The following is a 19,715-nucleotide window of genomic DNA, read 5'->3' as shown; positions in this document are numbered from 1 at the left end:
ACAGTCTGACGCACACAAAACCCCACCACAGCTATCCGAAGTTTGTCCGTTCTATGCTAACTCAGATCTTGCGGTCATTATTGCTTTGAACAAACCATCCTTGAATTTGTCGAACATCCAACTTAAATATAGCCCATTAAAGATGACCCAGATGGGACTTGAACTCACAATCTCCAGCTCCGGAGGCTGATGCCTTATCCATTAGGCCACTGGGCCTTGTCTGGAGTTTTTTTTCCTTTGATCAGTAATTTGGCTTCAAGGGGTTTCTAACGCTTAAACAGCTACACTTTCGTATCTCGACGCCAGGTCGTGTTCCGTCTTTGAGATTTGCTTCACTGAATTTGTGGCGCCCTCCCGAAAGACTTAATGTAAAAGAGGCTCGTTGGTCTAGGGGTATGATTCTCGCTTTGGGTGCGAGAGGTCCCGGGTTCAAATCCCGGATGAGCCTGGGGATTTCAGACCAAGCAGCGAGAGCAACAAGGTTGGATCCTTCCTTTTGCAGCACTAAGCCAAACTCAAAATTGTCATGTTTTTGAAACCCTTACTACTGCTTGTGTTCATCTGTACTACAACATAGCCAAGATTCAGCCAGATGACAAGCGCTTATTTCATTGCACAGAACGAACTCAGAATCGCTGCCTGCCAGGGAGTGTGGCTCCCTAACGACAAACGCTTTCTATTAAAACTAGTGCCTTCCCATTCTGTAAGAGGCCAGCATTCAGTGACTCTACAAGTGTACGCAAGTAGCCGAATCTACGAAAGCAGAGAGGAAGACTACACACAAAACAGGTGGGAAAGAGTCATGAACTTTAAATTAATCTAGTCATCGAAAAACATCATTGATACGTTTGTTTTGTCCTAGGGTCCTAGGGTCCCGAGTTCAAATCCCGGACGAGCCCAGCAGTTTCAGAACAAGCAGCCAGTCAGATGACAAGCGTTTATTTCCTGCACAGAACGTACTCTGAATCGCTGCCTGCCCGAGAGTACGGCTCCCTAACGACAAACGCTCTTATTAAAACTAGTCCCTGCTCATTCTGTTTGAGGCCAGCGTTCGGTGACTGTACAAGTGTACGCAAGTAGCCCCATCCAGCGTCAGGCAGGCTCGTTGGTCTAGTGGTATGATTCTCGCTTCGGGTGCTAGAGAGCCCGGCTTCAAATCCCGGACGAGCCCTCTCACCTTTAGTATGAGTTCAAGGGTTCTCTGACTCTGTATGCAATTGCATGTGATACCACAGGATTTTTTTTTTCTTTTTTTAAGCTGGGTGATAAAACAAATTGTGCTCTTCTTGGTGTATGAAAGGCATTGTTTTCCCTTAGAAGTTGACAGAGAAGAAAGCTCATTCTGACGGAGAAGAAAGCTCATTCAGAAGCTCAAGCCCGCTTGAATGAGTCAGTCAGAAACTAGACTTGCTGAAGTTCTCTCTGGAGCTGAGACTCAGTGAGTTGCCCAAAAATCACCCGAAGGGCAATCTGATTATGGAGGAGTTAGCCATGTTGTCCTCCCCACCTCTCAGCCCCCGCCAAAGCATTTATTTTTCTTTATCAACAACTTCATAGTCTGGCCATTTACTGCAACCCACATAGTACTTGACGTCACGTTCTGCAGCATCAGAGGCTGATGCTTTGGCAAAATTGAACTTTTTTCGCAGGTCTGTAGATGCTGTAGTGGGATTCAAAGCATTTTAAATCGCTCTTAACTGAATTACCGTGGCTCTTTTGCAGAAACGCTAAGCACGGGTATACTTGTTGTTCTGTGGAGTTTCTTTGAACAACTTTTCATTGACTTTTTGCAGCATCGGCTTAGAGCAAGCGCAACAAGCACACCCTAGTAACAGCCTCCCTAGGTGGGAGGCTGATGCCTTTTAGTTCAAAGTCAAGCCTACGGCATAGCCTATATGCAGCTGTTTACATTTAGAGCCCGCCATTTCTGTTCCATGTATTTTTCTCCAATTACACAGCCATTTTGGTTATGTGGACAAAACAAACGTATCAATGATGTTTTTCGAAGACTAGATTAATTTAAAGTTCACGACTCTTTCCCACCTGTTTTGTGTGTAGTCTGCCTCTCTGCTTTCGTACGCAAAGCCTTCGTCGTAGGTCCAGTGCAAAAGCAAGAAGTGGCCTTTTCCCGGACGAGCCCTCTCACCTTTAGTATGAGTTCAAGGGTTCTCTGACTCTGTATGCAATTGCATGTGATACCACAGGATTTTCTTTTTCTTTTTTTAAGCTGGGTGATAAAACAAATTGTGCTCTTCTTGGTGTATGAAAGGCATTGTTTTCCCTTAGAAGTTGACAGAGAAGAAAGCTCATTCTGACGGAGAAGAAAGCTCATTCAGAAGCTCAAGCCCGCTTGAATGAGTCCAGTCAGAAGCTAGACTTGCTGAAGTTCTCTCTGGAGCTGAGACTCAGTGAGTTGCCCAAAAATCACCCGAAGGGCAATCTGATTATGGATAAGTTAGCCATGTTGTCCTCCCCACCTCTCAGCCCCCGCCAAAGCATTTACTTTTCTTTATCAACAACTTCATAGTCTGGCCATTTACTGCAACCCACATAGTACTTGACGTCACGTTCTGCAGCATCAGAGGCTGATGCTTTGGCAAAATTGAACTTTTTTCGCAGGTCTGTAGATGCTGTAGTGGGATTCAAAGCATTTTAAATCGCTCTTAACTGAATTACCGTGGCTCTTTTGCAGAAACGCTAAGCACGGGTATACTTGTTGTTCTGTGGAGTTTCTTTGAACAACTTTTCATTGACTTTTTGCAGCATCGGCTTAGAGCAAGCGCAACAAGCACGCCCTAGTAACAGCCTCCCTAGGTGGGAGGCTGATGCCTTTTAGTTCAAAGTCAAGCCTACGGCATAGCCTATATGCGGCTGTTTACATTTAGAGCCCGCCATTTCTGTTCCATGTGTTTTTCTCCAATTACACAGCCATTTTGGTTATATGGACAAAACAAACGTATGAATGATGTTTTTCGATGACTAGATTAATTTAAAGTTCATGACTCTTTCCCACCTGTTTTGTGTGTAGTCTGCCTCTCTGCTTTCGTACGCAAAGCCTTCGTCGTAGGTCCAGTGCAAAAGCAAGAAGGGGCCTTTTCCCCTTAGGCCACTGGGCCTCTTGCGCACAGTGCTTTGTGTAATTTCAGCCTGAAAGGGCACATGCACGGGCAGGCAAGAATGATTCACTGACAGTCTGACGCACACAAAACCCCACCACAGCTATCCGAAGTTTGTCCGTTCTATGCTAACTCAGATCTTGCGGTCATTATTGCTTTGAACAAACCATCCTTGAATTTGTCGAACATCCAACTTAAATATAGCCCATTAAAGACTACCCAGGTGGGACTTGAACTCACAATCTCCAGCTCCGGAGGCTGATGCCTTATCCATTAGGCCACTGGGCCTTGTCTGGAGTTCTTTTTCCTTTGATCAGTAATTTGGCCTCAAGGGGTTTCTAACGCTCAAACAACTACACTTTCGTATCTCGACGCCAGGTCGTGTTCCGTCTTTGAGATGGGCTTCACTGAATTTGTGGCGCCCTACCGAAAGACTTAATGTAAAAGAGGCTCGTTGGTCTAGGGGTATGATTCTCGCTTTGGGTGCGAGTGGTCCCGGGTTCAAATCCCGGACGAGCCCGGGGATTTCAGACCAAGCAGCGAGAGCAACAAGGTTGGATCCTTCCTTTTGCAGCACTGAGCCAAACTCAAAACTGTCATGTTTTTGAAACCCTTACTACTGCTTGTGTTCATCTGTACTACAACATAGCCAAGATTCAGCCAGGTGACAAGCGCTTATTTCCTTGCACAGAACGAACTCAGAATCGCTGCCTGCCAGGGAGTGTGGCTCCCTAACGACAAACGCTTTCTATTAAAACTAGTGCCTTCCCATTCTGTAAGAGGCCAGCATTCAGTGACTCTACAAGTGTACGCAAGTAGCCAAATCTATTGTCAGTCAGGCTCGTTGGTCTAGGGGTATGATTCTCGCTTCGGGTGCTAGAGATCCCGGCTTCAAATCCCGGACGAGCCCTCTCACCTTTAGTATGAGTTCAAGGGTTCTCTGACTCTGTATGCAATTGCATGTGATACCACAGGATTTTTTTTTGCTTTTTTTAAGCTGGGTGATAAAACAAATTGTGCTCTTCTTGGTGTATGAAAGGCATTGTTTTCCCTTAGAAGTTGACAGAGAAGAAAGCTCATTCTGACGGAGAAGAAAGCTCATTCAGAAGCTCAAGCCCGCTTGAATGAGTCAGTCAGAAACTAGACTTGCTGAAGTTCTCTCTGGAGCTGAGACTCAGTGAGTTGCCCAAAAATCACCCGAAGGGCAATCTGATTATGGAGGAGTTAGCCATGTTGTCCTCCCCACCTCTCAGCCCCCGCCAAAGCATTTACTTTTCTTTATCAACAACTTCATAGTCTGGCCATTTACTGCAACCCACATAGTACTTGACGTCACGTTCTGCAGCATCAGAGGCTGATGCTTTGGCAAAATTGAACTTTTTTCGCAGGTCTGTAGATGCTGTAGTGGGATTCAAAGCATTTTAAATCGCTCTTAACTGAATTACCGTGGCTCTTTTGCAGAAACGCTAAACAAGGGTATACTTGTTGTTCTGTGGAGTTTCTTTGAATAACTTTTCATTGACTTTTTGCAGCATCGGCTTAGAGCAAGCGCAACAAGCACGCCCTAGTAACAGCCTCCCTAGGTGGGAGGCTGATGCCTTTTAGTTCAAAGTCAAGCCTACGGCATAGCCTATATGCGGCTGTTTACATTTAGAGCCCGCCATTTCTGTTCCATGTGTTTTTCTCCGATTACACAGCCATTTTGGTTATATGGACAAAACAAACGTATCAATGATGTTTTTCGATGACTAGATTAATTTAAAGTTCATGACTCTTTCCCACCTGTTTTGTGTGCAGTCTGCCTCTCTGCTTTCGTACGCAAAGCCTTCGTCGTAGGTCCAGTGCAAAAGCAAAAAGTGGCCTTTTCCCCTTAGGCCACTGGGCCTCTTGCGCACAGTGCTTTGTGTAATTTCAGCCTGAAAGGGCACATGCACGGGCAGGCAAGAATGATTCACTGACAGTCTGACGCACACAAAACCCCACCACAGCTATTCGAAGTTTGTCCGTTCTATGCTAAATCAGATCTTGCGGTCATTATTGCTTTGAACAAACCATCCTTGAATTTGTCGAACATCCAACTTAAATATAGCCCATTAAAGACGACCCAGGTGGGACTTGAACTCACAATCTCCAGCTCCAGAGGCTGATGCCTTATCCATTAGGCCACTGGGCCTTGTCTGGAGTTCTTTTTCCTTTGATCAGTAATTTGGCTTCAAGGGGTTTCTAACGCTCAAACAACTACACTTTCGTATCTCGACGCCAGGTCGTGTTCCGTCTTTGAGATGGGCTTCACTGAATTTGTGGCGCCCTCCCGAAAGACTTAATGTAAAAGAGGCTCGTTGGTCTAGGGGTATGAATCTCGCTTTGGGTGCGAGAGGTCCCGGGCTCAAATCCCGGACGAGCCCGGGGATTTCAGACCAAGCAGCGAGAGCAACAAGGTTGGATCCTTCCTTTTGCAGCACTGAGCCAAACTCAAAACTGTCATGTTTTTGAAACCCTTACTACTGCTTTGTGTTCATCTGTACTACAACATAGCCAAGATTCAGCCAGATGACAAGCGCTTATTTCCTTGCACAGAATGTACTCTGAATCGCTGCCTGCCAGAGAGTACGGCTCCCTAACGACAAACGCTCTTATTAAAACTAGTCCCCTCTCATTCTGTTTGAGGCCAGCGTTCGGTGACTGTACAAGTGTACGCAAGTAGCCCCATCCAGCGTCAGGCAGGCTCGTTGGTCTAGTGGTATGTTTCTCGCTTCGGGTGCTAGAGATCCTGGCTTCAAATCCCGGACGAGCCCTCTCACCTTTAGTATGAGTTCAAGGGTTCTCTGACTCTGTATGCAATTGCATGTGATACCACAGGATTTTTTTTTTCTTTTTTTAAGCTGGGTGATAAAACAAATTGTGCTCTTCTTGGTGTATGAAAGGCATTGTTTTCCCTTAGAAGTTGACAGAGAAGAAAGCTCATTCTGACGGAGAAGAAAGCTCATTCAGAAGCTCAAGCCCGCTTGAATGAGTCAGTCAGAAACTAGACTTGCTGAAGTTCTCTCTGGAGCTGAGACTCAGTGAGTTGCCCAAAAATCACCCGAAGGGCAATCTGATTATGGAGGAGTTAGCCATGTTGTCCTCCCCACCTCTCAGCCCCCGCCAAAGCATTTACTTTTCTTTATCAACAACTTCATAGTCTGGCCATTTACTGCAACCCACATAGTACTTGACGTCACGTTCTGCAGCATCAGAGGCTGATGCTTTGGCAAAATTGAACTTTTTTCGCAGGTCTGTAGATGCTGTAGTGGAATTCAAAGCATTTTAAATCGCTCTTAACTGAATTACCGTGGCTCTTTTGCAGAAACGCTAAGCACGGGTATACTTGTTGTTCTGTGGAGTTTCTTTGAACAACTTTTCATTGACTTTTTGCAGCATCGGCTTAGAGCAAGCGCAACAAGCACGCCCTAGTAACAGCCTACCTAGGTGGAGGGCTGATGCCTTTTAGTTCAAAGTCAAGCCTACGGCATAGCCTATATGCGGCTGTTTACATTTAGAGCCCGCCATTTCTGTTCCATGTGTTTTTCTCCAATTACACAGCCATTTTGGTTATATGGACAAAACAAACGTATCAATGATGTTTTTCGATGACTAGATTAATTTAAAGTTCATGACTCTTTCCCACCTGTTTTGTGTGTAGTCTGCCTCTCTGCTTTCGTACGCAAAGCCTTCGTCGTAGGTCCAATGCAAAAGCAAGAAGTGGCCTTTTCCCCTTAGGCCACTGGGCCTCTTGCGCACAGTGCTTTGTGTAATTTCAGCCTGAAAGGGCACATGCACGGGCAGGCAAGAATGATTCACTGACAGTCTGACGCACACAAAACCCCACCACAGCTATCCGAAGTTTGTCCGTTCTATGCTAACTCAGATCTTGCGGTCATTATTGCTTTGAACAAACCATCCTTGAATTTGTCGAACATCCAACTTAAATATAGCCCATTAAAGACGACCCAGGTGGGACTTGAACCCACAATCTCCAGCTCCGGAGGCTGATGCCTTATCCATTAGGCCACTGGGCCTTGTCTGGAGTTCTTTTTCCTTTGATCAGTAATTTGGCTTCAAGGGGTTTCTAACGCTCAAACAGCTACACTTTCGTATCTCGACGCCAGGTCGTGTTCCGTCTTTGAGATGGGCTTCACTGAATTTGTGGCGCCCTCCCGAAAGACTTAATGTAAAAGAGGCTCGTTGGTCTAGGGGTATGATTCTCGCTTTGGGTGCGAGAGGTCCCGGGTTCAAATCCCGGACGAGCCCGGGGATTTCAGACCAAGCAGCTAGAGCAACAAGGTTGGATCCTTCCTTTTGCAGCACTGAGCCAAACTCAAAACTGTCATGTTTTTGAAACCCTTACTACTGCTTGTGTTCATCTGTACTACAACATAGCCAAGATTCAGCCAGATGACAAGCGCTTATTTCCTTGCACAGAACGAACTCAGAATCGCTGCCTGCCAGGGAGTGTGGCTCCCTAACGACAAACGCTTTCTATTAAAACTAGTGCCTTCCCATTCTGTAAGAGGCCAGCATTCAGTGACTCTACAACTGTACGCAAGTAGCCGAATCTATTGTCAGTCAGGCTCGTTGGTCTAGGGGTATGATTCTCGCTTCGGGTGCGAGAGGTCCCGGGTTCAAATCCCGGACGAGCCCAGCAGTTTCAGAACAAGCAGCCAGTCAGATGACAAGCGTTTATTTCCTGCACAGAATGTACTCTGAATCGCTGCCTGCCAGAGAGTACGGCTCCCTAACGACAAACGCTCTTATTAAAACTAGTCCCTGCTCATTCTGTTTGAGGCCAGCGTTCGGTGACTGTACAAGTGTACGCAAGTAGCCCCATCCAGCGTCAGGCAGGCTCGTTGGTCTAGTGGTATGATTCTCGCTTCGGGTGCTAGAGATCCCGGCTTCAAATCCCGGGTGAGCCCTCTCACCTTTAGTATGAGTTCAAGGGTTCTCTGACTCTGTATGCAATTGCATGTGATACCACAGGATTTTTTTTTTCTTTTTTTAAGCTGGGTGATAAAACAAATTGTGCTCTTCTTGGTGTATGAAAGGCATTGTTTTCCCTTAGAAGTTGACAGAGAAGAAAGCTCATTCTGACGGAGAAGAAAGCTCATTCAGAAGCTCAAGCCCGCTTGAATGAGTCAGTCAGAAACTAGACTTGCTGAAGTTCTCTCTGGAGCTGAGACTCAGTGAGTTGCCCAAAAATCACCCGAAGGGCAATCTGATTATGGAGGAGTTAGCCATGTTGTCCTCCCCACCTCTCAGCCCCCGCCAAAGCATTTACTTTTCTTTATCAACAACTTCATAGTCTGGCCATTTACTGCAACCCACATAGTACTTGACGTCACGTTCTGCAGCATCAGAGGCTGATGCTTTGGCAAAATTGAACTTTTTTCGCAGGTCTGTAGATGCTGTAGTGGGATTCAAAGCATTTTAAATCGCTCTTAACTGAATTACCGTGGCTCTTTTGCAGAAACGCTAAGCACGGGTATACATGTTGTTCTGTGGAGTTTCTTTGAACAACTTTTCATTGACTTTTTGCAGCATTGGCTTAGAGCAAGCGCAACAAGCACGCCCTAGTAACAGCCTCCCTAGGTGGGAGGCTGATGCCTTTTAGTTCAAAATCAAGATTACGGCATAGCCTATATGCGGCTGTTTACATTTACAGCCCGCCATTTCTGTTCCATGTGTTTTGCTCCAATTACACAGCCATTTTGGTTATATGGACAAAACAAACGTATCAATGATGTTTTTCGATGACTAGATTAATTTAAAGTTCATGACTCTTTCCCACCTGTTTTGTGTGTAGTCTGCCTCTCTGCTTTCGTACGCAAAGCCTTCGTCGTAGGTCCAGTGCAAAAGCAAGAAGTGGCCTTTTCCCCTTAGGCCACTGGGCCTCTTGCGCACAGTGCTTTGTGTAATTTCAGCCTGAAAGGGCACATGCACGGGCAGGCAAGAATGATTCACTGACAGTCTGACGCACACAAAACCCCACCACAGCTATCCGAAGTTTGTCCGTTCTATGCTAACTCAGATCTTGCGGTCATTATTGCTTTGAACAAACCATCCTTGAATTTGTCGAACATCCAACTTAAATATAGCCCATTAAAGACGACCCAGGTGGGACTTGAACCCACAATCTCCAGCTCCGGAGGCTGATGCCTTATCCATTAGGCCACTGGGCCTTGTCTGGAGTTCTTTTTCCTTTGATCAGTAATTTGGCTTCAAGGGGTTTCTAACGCTCAAACAGCTACACTTTCGTATCTCGACGCCAGGTCGTGTTCCGTCTTTGAGATGGGCTTCACTGAATTTGTGGCGCCCTCCCGAAAGACTTAATGTAAAAGAGGCTCGTTGGTCTAGGGGTATGATTCTCGCTTTGGGTGCGAGAGGTCCCGGGTTCAAATCCCGGACGAGCCCGGGGATTTAAGACCAAGCAGCTAGAGCAACAAGGTTGGATCCTTCCTTTTGCAGCACTGAGCCAAACTCAAAACTGTCATGTTTTTGAAACCCTTACTACTGCTTGTGTTCATCTGTACTACAACATAGCCAAGATTCAGCCAGATGACAAGCGCTTATTTCCTTGCACAGAACGAACTCAGAATCGCTGCCTGCCAGGGAGTGTGGCTCCCTAACGACAAACGCTTTCTATTAAAACTAGTGCCTTCCCATTCTGTAAGAGGCCAGCATTCAGTGACTCTACAACTGTACGCAAGTAGCCGAATCTATTGTCAGTCAGGCTCGTTGGTCTAGGGGTATGATTCTCGCTTCGGGTGCGAGAGGTCCCGGGTTCAAATCCCGGACGAGCCCAGCAGTTTCAGAACAAGCAGCCAGTCAGATGACAAGCGTTTATTTCCTGCACAGAATGTACTCTGAATCGCTGCCTGCCAGAGAGTACGGCTCCCTAACGACAAACGCTCTTATTAAAACTAGTCCCTGCTCATTCTGTTTGAGGCCAGCGTTCGGTGACTGTACAAGTGTACGCAAGTAGCCCCATCCAGCGTCAGGCAGGCTCGTTGGTCTAGTGGTATGATTCTCGCTTCGGGTGCTAGAGATCCCGGCTTCAAATCCCGGGTGAGCCCTCTCACCTTTAGTATGAGTTCAAGGGTTCTCTGACTCTGTATGCAATTGCATGTGATACCACAGGATTTTTTTTTTCTTTTTTTAAGCTGGGTGATAAAACAAATTGTGCTCATCTTGGTGTATGAAAGGCATTGTTTTCCCTTAGAAGTTGACAGAGAAGAAAGCTCATTCTGACGGAGAAGAAAGCTCATTCAGAAGCTCAAGCCCGCTTGAATGAGTCAGTCAGAAACTAGACTTGCTGAAGTTCTCTCTGGAGCTGAGACTCAGTGAGTTGCCCAAAAATCACCCGAAGGGCAATCTGATTATGGAGGAGTTAGCCATGTTGTCCTCCCCACCTCTCAGCCCCCGCCAAAGCATTTACTTTTCTTTATCAACAACTTCATAGTCTGGCCATTTACTGCAACCCACATAGTACTTGACGTCACGTTCTGCAGCATCAGAGGCTGATGCTTTGGCAAAATTGAACTTTTTTCGCAGGTCTGTAGATGCTGTAGTGGGATTCAAAGCATTTTAAATCGCTCTTAACTGAATTACCGTGGCTCTTTTGCAGAAACGCTAAGCACGGGTATACATGTTGTTCTGTGGAGTTTCTTTGAACAACTTTTCATTGACTTTTTGCAGCATTGGCTTAGAGCAAGCGCAACAAGCACGCCCTAGTAACAGCCTCCCTAGGTGGGAGGCTGATGCCTTTTAGTTCAAAATCAAGATTACGGCATAGCCTATATGCGGCTGTTTACATTTACAGCCCGCCATTTCTGTTCCATGTGTTTTGCTCCAATTACACAGCCATTTTGGTTATATGGACAAAACAAACGTATCAATGATGTTTTTCGATGACTAGATTAATTTAAAGTTCATGACTCTTTCCCACCTGTTTTGTGTGTAGTCTGCCTCTCTGCTTTCGTACGCAAAGCCTTCGTCGTAGGTCCAGTGCAAAAGCAAGAAGTGGCCTTTTCCCCTTAGGCCACTGGGCCTCTTGCGCACAGTGCTTTGTGTAATTTCAGCCTGAAAGGGCACATGCACGGGCAGGCAAGAATGATTCACTGACAGTCTGACGCACACAAAACCCCACCACAGCTATCCGAAGTTTGTCCGTTCTATGCTAACTCAGATCTTGCGGTCATTATTGCTTTGAACAAACCATCCTTGAATTTGTCGAACATCCAACTTAAATATAGCCCATTAAAGACGACCCAGGTGGGACTTGAACCCACAATCTCCAGCTCCGGAGGCTGATGCCTTATCCATTAGGCCACTGGGCCTTGTCTGGAGTTCTTTTTCCTTTGATCAGTAATTTGGCTTCAAGGGGTTTCTAACGCTCAAACAGCTACACTTTCGTATCTCGACGCCAGGTCGTGTTCCGTCTTTGAGATGGGCTTCACTGAATTTGTGGCGCCCTCCCGAAAGACTTAATGTAAAAGAGGCTCGTTGGTCTAGGGGTATGATTCTCGCTTTGGGTGCGAGAGGTCCCGGGTTCAAATCCCGGACGAGCCCGGGGATTTAAGACCAAGCAGCTAGAGCAACAAGGTTGGATCCTTCCTTTTGCAGCACTGAGCCAAACTCAAAACTGTCATGTTTTTGAAACCCTTACTACTGCTTGTGTTCATCTGTACTACAACATAGCCAAGATTCAGCCAGGTGACAAGCGCTTATTTCCTTGCACAGAACGAACTCAGAATCGCTGCCTGCCAGGGAGTGTGGCTCCCTAACGACAAACGCTTTCTATTAAAACTAGTGCCTTCCCATTCTGTAAGAGGCCAGCATTCAGTGACTCTACAACTGTACGCAAGTAGCCGAATCTATTGTCAGTCAGGCTCGTTGGTCTAGGGGTATGATTCTCGCTTCGGGTGCGAGAGGTCCCGGGTTCAAATCCCGGACGAGCCCAGCAGTTTCAGAACAAGCAGCCAGTCAGATGACAAGCGTTTATTTCCTGCACAGAATGTACTCTGAATCGCTGCCTGCCAGAGAGTACGGCTCCCTAACGACAAACGCTCTTATTAAACCTAGTCCCTGCTCATTCTGTTTGAGGCCAGCGTTCGGTGACTGTACAAGTGTACGCAAGTAGCCCCATCCAGCGTCAGGCGGTCTAGTGGTATGATTCTCGCTTCGGGTGCTAGAGATCTCGGCTTCAAATCCCGGACGAGCCCTCTCACCTTTAGTATGAGTTCAAGGGTTCTCTGACTCTGTATGCAATTGCATGTGATACCACAGGATTTTTTTTTTCTTTTTTTAAGCTGGGTGATAAAACAAATTGTGCTCTTCTTGGTGTATGAAAGGCATTGTTTTCCCTTAGAAGTTGACAGAGAAGAAAGCTCATTCTGACGGAGAAGTAAGCTCATTCAGAAGCTCAAGCCCGCTTGAATGAGTCAGTCAGAAACTAGACTTGCTGAAGTTCTCTCTGGAGCTGAGACTCAGTGAGTTGCCCAAAAATCACCCGAAGGGCAATCTGATTATGGAGGAGTTAGCCATGTTGTCCTCCCCACCTCTCAGCCCCCGCCAAAGCATTTACTTTTCTTTATCAACAACTTCATAGTCTGGCCATTTACTGCAACCCACATAGTACTTGACGTCACGTTCTGCAGCATCAGAGGCTGATGCTTTGGCAAAATTGAACTTTTTTCGCAGGTCTGTAGATGCTGTAGTGGGATTCAAAGCATTTTAAATAGCTCTTAACTGAATTACCGTGGCTCTTTTGCAGAAACGCTAAGCACGGGTATACTTGTTGTTCTGTGGAGTTTCTTTGAACAACTTTTCATTGACTTTTTGCAGCATCGGCTTAGAGCAAACGCAACAAGCACGCCCTAGTAACAGCCTCCCTAGGTGGAGGGCTGATGCCTTTTAGTTCAAAGTCAAGCCTACGGCATAGCCTATATGCGGCTGTTTACATTTAGAGCCCGCCATTTCTGTTCCATGTGTTTTTCTCCAATTACACAGCCATTTTGGTTATATGGACAAAACAAACGTATCAATGATGTTTTTCGATGACTAGATTAATTTAAAGTTCATGACTCTTTCCCACCTGTTTTGTGTGTAGTCTGCCTCTCTGCTTTCGTACGCAAAGCCTTCGTCGTAGGTCCAGTGCAAAAGCAAGAAGTGGCCTTTTCCCCTTAGGCCACTGGGCCTCTTGCGCACAGTGCTTTGTGTAATTTCAGCCTGAAAGGGCACATGCACGGGCAGGCAAGAATGATTCACTGACAGTCTGACGCACACAAAACCCCACCACAGCTATCCGAAGTTTGTCCGTTCTATGCTAACTCAGATCTTGCGGTCATTATTGCTTTGAACAAACCATCCTTGAATTTGTCGAACATCCAACTTAAATATAGCCCATTAAAGACGACCCAGGTGGGACTTGAACTCACAATCTCCAGCTCCGGAGGCTGATGCCTTATCCATTAGGCCACTGGGCCTTGTCTGGAGTTCTTTTTCCTTTGATCAGTAATTTGGCTTCAAGGGGTTTCTAACGCTCAAACAGCTACACTTTCGTATCTCGACGCCAGGTCGTGTTCCGTCTTTGAGATGGGCTTCACTGAATTTGTGGCGCCCTCCCGAAAGACTTAATGTAAAAGAGGCTCGTTGGTCTAGGGGTATGATTCTCGCTTTGGGTGCGAGAGGTCCCGGGTTCAAATCCCGGACGAGCCCGGGGATTTCAGACCAAGCAGCTAGAGCAACAAGGTTGGATCCTTCCTTTTGCAGCACTGAGCCAAACTCAAAACTGTCATGTTTTTGAAACCCTTACTACTGCTTGTGTTCATCTGTACTACAACATAGCCAAGATTCAGCCAGATGACAAGCGCTTATTTCCTTGCACAGAACGAACTCAGAATCGCTGCCTGCCAGGGAGTGTGGCTCCCTAACGACAAACGCTTTCTATTAAAACTAGTGCCTTCCCATTCTGTAAGAGGCCAGCATTCAGTGACTCTACAAGTGTACGCAAGTAGCCGAATCTATTGTCAGTCAGGCACGTTGGTCTAGGGGTTCAAATCCCGGACGAGCCCAGCAGTTTCAGAACAAGCAGCCAGTCAGATGACAAGCGTTTATTTCCTGCACAGAATGTACTCTGAATCGCTGCCTGCCAGAGAGTACGGCTCCCTAATGACAAACGCTCTTATTAAAACTAGTCCCTGCTCATTCTGTTTGAGGCCAGCGTTCGGTGACTGTACAAGTGTACGCAAGTAGCCCCATCCAGCGTCAGGCAGGCTCGTTGGTCTAGTGGTATGATTCTCGCTTCGGGTGCTAGAGATCCCGGCTTCAAATCCCGGGCGAGCCCTCTCACCTTTAGTATGAGTTCAAGGGTTCTCTGACTCTGTATGCAATTGCATGTGATACCACAGGATTTTTTTTTCTTTTTTTAAGCTGGGTGATAAAACAAATTGTGCTCTTCTTGGTGTATGAAAGGCATTGTTTTCCCTTAGAAGTTGACAGAGAAGAAAGCTCATTCTGACGGAGAAGAAAGCTCATTCAGAAGCTCAAGCCCGCTTGAATGAGTCAGTCAGAAACTAGACTTGCTGAAGTTCTCTCTGGAGCTGAGACTCAGTGAGTTGCCCAAAAATCACCCGAAGGGCAATCTGATTATGGAGGAGTTAGCCATGTTGTCCTCCCCACCTCTCAGCCCCCGCCAAAGCATTTACTTTTCTTTATCATCAACTTCAAAGTCTGGCCATTTACTGCAACCCACATAGTACTTGACGTCACGTTCTGCAGCATCAGAGGCTGATGCTTTGGCAGAAATGAACTTTTTTCGCAGGTCTGTAGATGCTGTAGTGGGATTCAAAGCATTTTAAATCGCTCTTAACTGAATTACCGTGGCTCTTTTGCAGAAACGCTAAGCACGGGTATACTTGTTGTTCTGTGGAGTTTCTTTGAACAACTTTTCATTGACTTTTTGCAGCATCGGCTTAGAGCAAGCGCAACAAGCACGCCCTAGTAACAGCCTCCCTAGGTGGGAGGCTGATGCCTTTTAGTTCAAAGTCAAGCCTACGGCATAGCCTATATGCGGCTGTTTACATTTAGAGCCCGCCATTTCTGTTCCATGTGTTTTGCTCCAATTACACAGCCATTTTGGTTATATGGACAAAACAAACGTATCAATGATGTTTTTCGATGACTAGATTAATTTAAAGTTCATGACTCTTTCCCACCTGTTTTGTGTGTAGTCTGCCTCTCTTCTTTCGTACGCAAAGCCTTCGTCGTAGGTCCAGTGCAAAAGCAAGAAGTGGCCTTTTCCGCACAGTGCTTTGTGTAATTTCAGCCTGAAAGGGCACATGCACGGGCAGGCAAGAATGATTCACTGACAGTCTGACGCACACAAAACCCCACCACAGCTATCCGAAGTTTGTCCGTTCTATGCTAACTCAGATCTTGCAGTCATTATTGCTTTGAACAAACCATCCTTGAATTTGTCGAACATCCAACTTAAATATAGCCCATTAAAGACGACCCAGGTGGGACTTGAACTCACAATCTCCAGCTCCGGAGGCTGATGCCTTATCCATTAGGCCACTGGGCCTTGTCTGGAGTTCTTTTTCCTTTGATCAGTAATTTGGCTTCAAGGGGTTTCTAACGCTCAAACAGCTACACTTTCGTATCTCGACGCCAGGTCTTGTTCCGTCTTTGAGATGGGCTTCACTGAATTTGTGGCGCCCTCCCGAAAGACTTAATGTAAAAGAGGCTCGTTGGTCTAGGGGTATGATTCTCGCTTTGGGTGCGAGAGGTCCCGGGTTCAAATCCCGGATGAGCCCGGGGATTTCAGACCAAGCAGCTAGAGTAACAAGGTTGGATCCTTCCTTTTGCAGCACTGAGCCAAACTCAAAACTGTCATGTTTTTGAAACCCTTACTACTGCTTGTGTTCATCTGTACTACAACATAGCCAAGATTCAGCCAGATGACAAGCGCTTATTTCCTTGCAAAGAACGAACTCAGAATCGCTGCCTGCCAGGGAGTGTGGCTCCCTAACGACAAACGCTTTCTATTAAAACTAGTGCCTTCCCATTCTGTAAGAGGCCAGCATTCAGTGACTCTACAAGTGTACGCAGAGATCCCGGCTTCAAATCCCGGACGAGCCCTCTCACCTTCAGTATGAGTTCAAGGGTTCTCTGACTCTGTATGCAATTGCATGTGATACCACAGGATTTTTTTTTCTTTTTTTAAGCTGGGTGATAAAACAAATTGTGCTCTTCTTGGTGTATGAAAGGCATTGTTTTCCCTTAGAAGTTGACAGAGAAGAAAGCTCATTCTGACGGAGAAGAAAGCTCATTCAGAAGCTCAAGCCCGCTTGAATGAGGTAGTCAATACTAGACTTGCTGAAGTTCTCTCTGGAGCTGAGACTCAGTGAGTTGCCCAAAAATCACCCGAAGGGCAATCTGATTATGGAGGAGTTAGCCATGTTGTCCTCCCCACCTCTCAGCCCCGCCAAAGCATTTACTTTTCTTTATCACCCACTTCATAGTCTGGCCATTTACTGCAACCCACATAGTACTTGACGTCACGTTCTGCAGCATCAGAGGCTGATGCTTTGGCAAAATTGAACTTTTTTCGCCGGTCTGTAGATGCTGTAGTGGGATTCAAAGCATTTTAAATCGCTCTTAACTGAATTACCGTGGCTCTTTTGCAGAAACGCTAAGAACGGGTATACTTGTTGTTCTGTGGAGTTTCTTTGAACAACTTTTCATTTACTTTTTGCAGCATCGGCTTAGAGCAAGCGCAACAAGCACGTCCTAGTAACAGCCTCCCTAGGTGGGAGGCTGGTGCCTTTTAGTTCAAAGTCAAGCCTACGGCATAGCCTATATGCGGCTGTTTACATTTAGAGCCCGCCAGTGGGAACTAGTGCCTTCCCATTCTGTAAGAGGCCAGCATTCAGTGACTCTACAAGTGTACGCAAGTAGTCGAATCTATTGTCAGTCAGGCTCGTTGGTCTAGGGGTATGATTCTCGCTTTGGGTGCGAGAGGTCCTGGGTTCAAATCCCGGACGAGCCCAGCAGATTCAGAACAAGCAGCCAGTCAGATGACAAGCGTTTATTTCTTGCACAGAACGTACTCTGAATCGCTGCCTGCCAGAGAGTACGGCTCCCTAACGACAAACGCTCTTATCAAAACTAGTGCCTGCTCATTCTGTTTGAGGCCAGCGTTCGGTGACTGTACAAGTGTACGCAAGTAGCCCCATCTTCTTTGAACAACTTTGCATTGACTTTTTGCAGCATCGGCTTAGAAAAAGCGCAACAAGCACGCCCTAGTAACAGCCTCCCTAGGTGGGAGGCTGATGCCTTTTAGTTCAAAGTCAAGCCTACGGCATAGCCTATATGCAGCTGTTTACATTTAGAGCCCGCCATTTCTGTTCCATGTATTTTTCTCCAATTACACAGCCATTTTGGTTATATGGACAAAACAAACGTATCAATGATGTTTAGCGATGACTAGATTAATTTAAAGTTCATGACTCTTTCCCACCTGTTTTGTGTGTAGTCTGCCTCTCTGCTTTCGTACGCAAAGCCTTCGTCGTAGGTCCAGTGCAAAAGCAAGAAGTGGCCTTTTCCCGGACGAGCCCTCTCACCTTTAGTATGAGTTCAAGGGTTCTCTGACTCTGTATGCAATTGCATGTGATACCACAGGATTTTTTTTTTTTTTTTAAGCTGGGTGATAAAACAAATTGTGCTCTTCTTGGTGTATGAAAGGCATTGTTTTCCCTTAGAAGTTGACAGAGAAGAAAGCTCATTCTGACGGAGAAGAAAGCTCATTCAGAAGCTCAAGCCCGCTTGAATGAGTCAGTCAGAAACTAGACTTGCTGAAGTTCTCTCTGGAGCTGAGACTCAGTGAGTTGCCCAAAAATCACCCGAAGGGCAATCTGATTATGGAGGAGTTAGCCATGTTGTCCTCCCCACCTCTCAGCCCCCGCCAAAGCATTTACTTTTCTTTATCAACAACTTCATAGTCTGGCCATTTACTGCAACCCACATACACTGGAAAAAAGGCCACTCCAAAAATAAGCAAAAAAAAATTAATACAAGATATTTTTGCTTGTAATAAGCAAAAAAATCTGCCAATGGAACAAGTGAAAATTCTCTTGGTAAGATTTCTTGAAATAAGACATTATATTTAAGCCTTAAAAGATATGAGTGATCTTGAAATTAGCTGGGAAAACTCATTTTTAGCTATATTTTACTAGTATTGTGATGTTTTATGTCTCATAATAAGCTTGTCATGCTCAAAAATAGTATTTTCCCCTCAAAAGTAGCATTTTCTTTTGTCATCCTGTTTGTTTCAAGTGTATTTAACTAATTTTTAGTTCTATAATTGTTACACTGTTCTAGATTTAAGTCACCAACTTGAAATAAGATTGGAAATGGGCATTTTGAGACAAAATGCCTTGAAGTTAGTATTCCTGACTCATATTAGGCAGTGCTTTTTTGCCATAATAAGCCATAATTTACCATCCTGTCATCATCTCAAGTGTATTTACCTTATTGTAAGCTCAACAAAAGTAATACTGTTCTAGATTCAAGACATTTTACCTACTAGATTCAAGACATTAACTACTGTTTACTAGACCGAAAAAGTGAAAAATAGACATGCATTTAACTATTTTTTTTTTGTTTTGTTTTTTAAACAGCAAAAAGTCCCAGAGGACTGCATAAAAGGGAAACAGCTTAATTTTTCTCAACATTTTGGCTCACAGTATTTATGGAACTGCATTATGAAAACATAGTAGAACATTTTATAGATTATAAATGTAAGATCCCTTTACCCTACTCCCACACCTAAACATACCCATTTTATAGACAATATTAAAAGGATAAAACATAATGAACATAATGTGTAGGGAAATGGCAGTTTTATTAACAATAAAGCATCTAAATATAGTTTGAGCCACTAATCCTACCCCTACACCTAACCATTTCTTAAAACTATGTAACTAATGTTACAATTATTAAGAAAAACAACAGACATAACGTTACACGTTTAATCGCAATAATTTATTTAGTGAGAAAATGTCAAAACCAGTACCAAAAGTCGTTCACAGGACGATGTGTCGCAGTCCTCTCTGGCAGTAGGCTATATAATATATTTGTATGAGGTAACGTTACAGAGCAGAATTTAATTTATTAATCCATGAAAACACTAATCCGGTTTCGGTTCGCTGTTCGCTCTCTGAAGGCGTGCGCGATTCTCCTTTTCAAATGTAGTACACCAATTAAACACGGCATGTCGCTATCTGTGACGAAACATGCGAGAGCCAATGAGCGTCTAATATCAGTGCCGTAAAACGTGTCGTAACGCTTCGGGCGCAATTTTTGAATTTGAATTCACCACGAGCGGGGATTTGGCGTTTACGGTCTCTGCTGAGAGAAATTATGAAGATCACTGGATGAAGGGCTGAATTTGGATCTGTTTCTTGCAAACAACACATGGATTCTAAAGATTTGGATTACACCAAGCTAATAAAATTAATGTCTTTTGTGAATTTATGTTGTGTTTTAGTGTATTATGGGTCT

At 45.2% G+C, this 19,715-nt stretch overlaps 19 non-coding genes across 19 annotated transcripts; 12 read left to right on the top strand and 7 right to left on the bottom strand.

Moving 5' to 3' along the window:
• Nucleotides 1-143: 143 nt before the first annotated feature.
• trnar-ccg (transfer RNA arginine (anticodon CCG)) lies at nt 144-216 on the bottom strand. Its single transcript has one exon. It is a non-coding gene; the product is annotated as a tRNA-Arg (tRNA).
• A 160-nt stretch (nt 217-376) lies between these two features.
• trnap-ugg (transfer RNA proline (anticodon UGG)) lies at nt 377-448 on the top strand. Its single transcript has one exon. It is a non-coding gene; the product is annotated as a tRNA-Pro (tRNA).
• Nucleotides 449-3,564: 3,116 nt separating this feature from the next.
• On the top strand, nt 3,565-3,636 carry trnap-ugg (transfer RNA proline (anticodon UGG)). Its single transcript has one exon. It is a non-coding gene; the product is annotated as a tRNA-Pro (tRNA).
• A 1,580-nt stretch (nt 3,637-5,216) lies between these two features.
• Nucleotides 5,217-5,289, bottom strand: trnaq-cug (transfer RNA glutamine (anticodon CUG)). Its single transcript has one exon. It is a non-coding gene; the product is annotated as a tRNA-Gln (tRNA).
• A 160-nt stretch (nt 5,290-5,449) lies between these two features.
• On the top strand, nt 5,450-5,521 carry trnap-ugg (transfer RNA proline (anticodon UGG)). Its single transcript has one exon. It is a non-coding gene; the product is annotated as a tRNA-Pro (tRNA).
• Nucleotides 5,522-7,101: 1,580 nt separating this feature from the next.
• trnar-ccg (transfer RNA arginine (anticodon CCG)) lies at nt 7,102-7,174 on the bottom strand. Its single transcript has one exon. It is a non-coding gene; the product is annotated as a tRNA-Arg (tRNA).
• A 160-nt stretch (nt 7,175-7,334) lies between these two features.
• On the top strand, nt 7,335-7,406 carry trnap-ugg (transfer RNA proline (anticodon UGG)). Its single transcript has one exon. It is a non-coding gene; the product is annotated as a tRNA-Pro (tRNA).
• Nucleotides 7,407-7,724: 318 nt separating this feature from the next.
• trnap-cgg (transfer RNA proline (anticodon CGG)) lies at nt 7,725-7,796 on the top strand. The gene has a single exon. It is a non-coding gene; the product is annotated as a tRNA-Pro (tRNA).
• Nucleotides 7,797-9,258: 1,462 nt separating this feature from the next.
• trnar-ccg (transfer RNA arginine (anticodon CCG)) lies at nt 9,259-9,331 on the bottom strand. The gene has a single exon. It is a non-coding gene; the product is annotated as a tRNA-Arg (tRNA).
• A 160-nt stretch (nt 9,332-9,491) lies between these two features.
• Nucleotides 9,492-9,563, top strand: trnap-ugg (transfer RNA proline (anticodon UGG)). The gene has a single exon. It is a non-coding gene; the product is annotated as a tRNA-Pro (tRNA).
• A 318-nt stretch (nt 9,564-9,881) lies between these two features.
• On the top strand, nt 9,882-9,953 carry trnap-cgg (transfer RNA proline (anticodon CGG)). Its single transcript has one exon. It is a non-coding gene; the product is annotated as a tRNA-Pro (tRNA).
• A 1,462-nt stretch (nt 9,954-11,415) lies between these two features.
• On the bottom strand, nt 11,416-11,488 carry trnar-ccg (transfer RNA arginine (anticodon CCG)). Its single transcript has one exon. It is a non-coding gene; the product is annotated as a tRNA-Arg (tRNA).
• Nucleotides 11,489-11,648: 160 nt separating this feature from the next.
• On the top strand, nt 11,649-11,720 carry trnap-ugg (transfer RNA proline (anticodon UGG)). Its single transcript has one exon. It is a non-coding gene; the product is annotated as a tRNA-Pro (tRNA).
• A 318-nt stretch (nt 11,721-12,038) lies between these two features.
• Nucleotides 12,039-12,110, top strand: trnap-cgg (transfer RNA proline (anticodon CGG)). Its single transcript has one exon. It is a non-coding gene; the product is annotated as a tRNA-Pro (tRNA).
• A 1,453-nt stretch (nt 12,111-13,563) lies between these two features.
• On the bottom strand, nt 13,564-13,636 carry trnar-ccg (transfer RNA arginine (anticodon CCG)). Its single transcript has one exon. It is a non-coding gene; the product is annotated as a tRNA-Arg (tRNA).
• Nucleotides 13,637-13,796: 160 nt separating this feature from the next.
• trnap-ugg (transfer RNA proline (anticodon UGG)) lies at nt 13,797-13,868 on the top strand. Its single transcript has one exon. It is a non-coding gene; the product is annotated as a tRNA-Pro (tRNA).
• Nucleotides 13,869-15,662: 1,794 nt separating this feature from the next.
• On the bottom strand, nt 15,663-15,735 carry trnar-ccg (transfer RNA arginine (anticodon CCG)). The gene has a single exon. It is a non-coding gene; the product is annotated as a tRNA-Arg (tRNA).
• Nucleotides 15,736-15,895: 160 nt separating this feature from the next.
• On the top strand, nt 15,896-15,967 carry trnap-ugg (transfer RNA proline (anticodon UGG)). Its single transcript has one exon. It is a non-coding gene; the product is annotated as a tRNA-Pro (tRNA).
• A 1,163-nt stretch (nt 15,968-17,130) lies between these two features.
• On the top strand, nt 17,131-17,202 carry trnap-ugg (transfer RNA proline (anticodon UGG)). The gene has a single exon. It is a non-coding gene; the product is annotated as a tRNA-Pro (tRNA).
• Nucleotides 17,203-19,715: the final 2,513 nt, after the last annotated feature.

This window comes from Siphateles boraxobius, unplaced genomic scaffold (genome assembly GCF_051911475.1).
Source record: "Siphateles boraxobius isolate OS27281-9 unplaced genomic scaffold, OSU_SipBor_1 25, whole genome shotgun sequence".
Classification (NCBI taxonomy): Eukaryota; Metazoa; Chordata; class Actinopteri; order Cypriniformes; family Leuciscidae; genus Siphateles; species Siphateles boraxobius.
Note: the sequence above shows the minus strand (reverse complement) of the source record. Positions and strands in the feature narration are given on the sequence as shown.